The following is a 4,896-nucleotide window of genomic DNA, read 5'->3' as shown; positions in this document are numbered from 1 at the left end:
CATCAGAGAAAGCTTGATTCCTGTGATGCCCTGTTTGAGCTCACCCTTCACATCCAAGCACAGTCAGGGAGTGTCCTGCTGAGAGCCAAACAGCCTGCTTCTCCCCACCTGTACCCTGTTCTTTGTGAAGAAGCAAGCAGGGAGACAAGACTCCTCCCACCTTATACCTACCAAGCCCCTTTGATCTGCACTGCTATAAATACAGCCAGCCGGGCTCCATCTTTGTTAGAAGCCACACCCCTCTTGTCATCCTAACCTATCACTGCCCCTGCTGCTTAACATATATTTCTTTTATTGCTAAGTAATATTCCATTGTGTATATGTACTACATTTTTTTAATCCATTCATCTACTGATGGGCATCTAGGTTGGTTCCACTGTTTAGCAATTGTGAATTGTGCTGCAATAAACATTGAGGTGACTGTGTCCCTGTAGTATGCTGTTTTTAACTCCTTTCGCTATAGACCGAGGAGTGGGATAGCTGGGTCAAATGGTGGTTCCATTCCTAGTTTTCCAAGGAATTTCCATAATGCTTTCCATATTGGCTGCACCATTTTGCAGTCCCACCAGCAATGTATGAGTGTGCCCTTTTCCCCACATCCTCGCCAACATTTATTGTTGTTTGTATTCTTAGTAGCTGCCATTATGACTGAAGTGAGATGAAATTTTAGAATAGTTTTGATTTGCATTTCTCTAATAGCTAGAAATGTTGAACATTTTTTATATATTTTGTTGATTGATTGTATATCACCTCTGAGAAGTGTCTGTCCAGTTCCTTGGTCCATTTGTTGATTGGGTTATTTGTTATTTTGCTGTTTAGCTTTTTGAGTTCTTTATTTATCCTGGAGATTAGTGCTCTATCTGATGGGCAAGTGGTAAAAATTTGCTCTTAAGCTGTAGACTCTCTATTCACCTCATTGATTGTTTCTTTTGCTGAGAAGAAGAATGACATTTGCAGGTAAATGGATGGAGTTGGAGAATATAATGCTAAATGAAGTTAGCCAATCCCAAAAAACCAAATGCTAAATTTTTTCCCTGATATAAGGAGGCTGATTCATAGTGGGGTATGGAGGGGGAGCATGTGAAGATTAGACGAACTCTAGATAGGGCAAAGGGGTGGGAGGAATAGGGAGAGGGCAAGGGGGGTAAAAACATGGTGGAATGAGATGGACATCATCACCCTGCGTACATGTATGAAGACACAGTGGAGTGAATATACTTTGTGTAAACCAAAGATATGAAAACTTGTGCTCTATATGTGTAATATAAATTATAATGCATTCTGCTGTCATATATAACAAATTAGAATGAAAAAATAAAATATATTTCTGGTCTTTGGTGTCTATTTCAGGGTTCTACTTTCATGGCTTTTATTTTGCAGCTGGCCCATCTCTCTGATGGGAATCCATTCCATTGCCCGCGCCAGACGTGAGAGAGGCAGATACGTGCATTTTTGTAAATGCATGCATGCACAGATGTATTTGATATCTAGAAATGCCACACACACATTTGACATCAAGAAATGTTCTTTTTAGGGAAATAAATCCTGTTTATTTTCCCATCTGGAATCCTCATTACCCTGCTGACGGCATGTCCAAGTTTATGTCTTCTTCATTGACCACCTCAGGTGCTCCTGGGACGCCTCTTGAACCCGTTCATCCCAGACCTCCTTCCTCCTGTAGCTGTGAGGAGTTCAGAAGGCCCCATGTTCCTTGGTAGGTAGGAATATACCTGCTTTGGTCAGCCTGGCACCCTCTTCAGAGCTCCACAGCGCCACAGGCGTGCCCAAGCCTGAGGGCATCGTCTTCCCTTCGACTCAGAGCTTACTGCGGCAGAGACTGGAGCTGGACCAGGAGGTCACCCCATCGCCTCTCACCTCTGAGCCTATTCCCAAGAGTGATCCCCTTAATCTCTTCTAGTGGCTGGAAGTGGAAGAGTTGAGACTCCAATGACCATGCTTGGCTCCAATGTGGACCATCCCTATGGTGCTCAGAAGCTGGAGAATCAGTGGAGAAGCACAACATGCCCTGGGACCATCTGCAAACACCATGCATGGAAATGTCCTGCTTGCCATGGATGATATGAAATCTGGTAAACTGTGCCACCCCTGCCAAATACATGGCATAAACTAGCTTTTGCAGAACTTGTTATTCCCACCAAAGTTTCCTTGCAAGTTCCCAAGGAAGAAATGAAACAGTAAGATATAAAACCTTCCCTGTGGGTACTTCTGAGACCACCACAGATTTCCACCAATGTTCATAAGCTGCTTGTGTAAAACAGCTTGCAAGTTGAGCCTGAGATGGGGCTTTCAAAAGCAATGCATTGGAACAAAGAAACAAAAAGCTTAAATAGCACATCTGAAATGCATTGAAAGTGATATGTTGCAAAGCATCCTACCTCCAACCAGAGACTATTTCTAATTTTAGTAGCATAGATCTCAAGGGACATGTCCTCTTAGTATATGCTAGCCTCATGTGAGGTGGTTCTTTTACTATCATTTATTCTAAAACTATAACCTAAGCTTAATGAAAATGAAAGAGAATAAAGGGGGAATCCCAATAATTGGAAATATTGTATTTCTAATAAACATTCCATTTAATCCTTAGAGTCAAGTTTACATGGGTACAAAGTAAAAATGAAGAAGCATCATGGTAAATGTTCTTGGTGAAGAAGCAATGACTTAAAAGCTACTGTGAGTCAGCAGAGAAGGAGGAAATAGTTCTCATTCCCAGCCACAGGGGAAACAGGTGCTTTTAATCATGTAGACTTTTACTTAATCATAAATAAGGGAATCCTCAAACTGTGGTCCTAACATAGTCATTCACATTTGCTCAGATGTCTGTCCCAATCTTTCTGCAGAGACATTTAAGGTGTAGCAACAGCTTATGGTGGCAGTTAGAAAGCAGAGATTCTGCTATGCTAGCATTCAATTTTCAGGTGTGTGTGACCTTTCCCTCCACTCCTTTGGAAAACATCTACTCAGGTCTATCTGCATGCCTCTCCTCTGTAGGCATGTTTTTCTACATATTAGCTCATTTTCTCCCTCATCCCCCTGGAAGTGGTTATTGGCATGCCATTTGAGGAAGGAATATTGCAGGTTGCAGTTTGCATAAGGCCGGCTGACAATAAAACTAAATATGGACATGCATGCCCTAGACCACCAGCTCTCCAACACTGGGCAGTGTTGATGTAGGGGCTTGAATGCCCCGGGGCATTGCAAGTCCTCCTTGCTTCCTTCATTATTTGCTTTCTTTTCTTGCTTGAGTATCTACCAAACAGAGAACCCTTCAAAGTAAGGACAGACCCATGAAATCATATGCTTCCCCTCCTGTTTTATTTATCTTTCAGTGAAATCTGAAAAAAAAAAAAAGTCTTAAGTTATTGTTTATTACTTCAAGGTAAAAATGTTGGTTTTTTTTGAAATGACATTGCAATATTATGGATAATTGGAAAGTAAATACTGCTTAGCATTATGATTAATCATTTCTTAAAGGAGAAACATTTGCTTTGACAAATTAGTTCTGAATACTGAAATCCTATTGTCTTTATGTATATGAATAATTTTTGTAAAATGTAAAAGTCATTCAATTTTTTTGATCTCCTGATTTCTTTATTGACTTAGTTTTGCCAAGTACATATAGTTAACCATTTATAAGCAATTTTACTCTGAAAACAACTTTCCTAAACTACTTCCAGTCAGTAATAATGATATACATGCCATTTTTAGCCTGATTCTTCTTCAGGTGAGACAGCGTGACTTCCTGGTTTATCAGAGACCCCAGGTGGATCCTGTGGGATCCACTGTGCACTATCTACTATAGTAGGTAGGGGTGGAGTTGTAGAAGTGCATAAGATACAGCCCAATATTTACTCAGTGGTAAATATGCTAACACCCTCAGAAATAAATGCAAACCTGGATTAGTAATTATTAAACAATGTAGGAAAGATCAGTTCCAACCACAAAATTCAGCCTAGAAAAGTGGCCCAGCAAGGCAGGAAGAACATAAACCCAGTTCTCAGTGGGAGAGAATCGTGTGGTAAACATATTCATTGCATGTCCCAGGTGCTGTCACCTGACAGTGAATATTTCTGAACTCAATCAAAATCAGCTGAAAAGTCACTTGTGTTTGAGGGATGTGAGTGGTAAGATTACACCATGTGGGACCATGGTCTTGGTGTCCCCAGTAATATAGAAACTCTAGGTAAAGACCTTATAAGCATAATGTTTGGTAAAAATAACTACCAGGTTGCTTGTGTCTTCAAATCCCCTCCATCAAGAAATCTCTTTGCAGCAAATGGATTTGCTTGGGTGTAACTCAATTTGTTGGACAGGCATAAGAACAGGAAGCAAATACATTAGATATTAACCACGCAGGGGATCTGTGAGGGTGCTGGGATCACCAGGGACTGAAAGTGTGATGGACCTCAGATTCAAATGTCCTCCAGCACCTGGATTTCAAAGACAAGAAAAAAAATAGGAAAACTGTTGTTGGAAATGTTTCTCTTTCATTTCATTTGCAGAATTGCCTTTGTGGGAAAGTGTTTGGTATGAAATCATAATCATCTGGTGAAACAAAAGTTAAAATCCATTTTTCCGTTTGCCTTGCCCATTATCTGTATCTGATAAGACTAAGAAATGGAGATAATTATGAACAGTAAATGGAGACTGTACTTCTAGATGTGTGCCTGAAGATCAAGGTTACAGTTTGTATTTTACTGATTTTTTTTCCATTTGGAAAACTAAAGCCAAGAGGAAAGGCAGAAATTAACTCCACTACTTTAAGCCATTGTTTGTGCTTTTCGTTGTATACTTAAATTACTGAGGAATGCTGTAGTCTGCCAGAGCTGGGGTCCAAGGCACCACTAGCTCTATTTTCTTCAACCTGAGATGAAGCAC

Source organism: Callospermophilus lateralis, chromosome 1 (genome assembly GCF_048772815.1).
Source record: "Callospermophilus lateralis isolate mCalLat2 chromosome 1, mCalLat2.hap1, whole genome shotgun sequence".
Taxonomy (NCBI): domain Eukaryota; kingdom Metazoa; phylum Chordata; class Mammalia; order Rodentia; family Sciuridae; genus Callospermophilus; species Callospermophilus lateralis.
The sequence above is the reverse complement of the archived record's forward strand: the minus strand, read 5'-3'. Positions refer to the sequence as shown.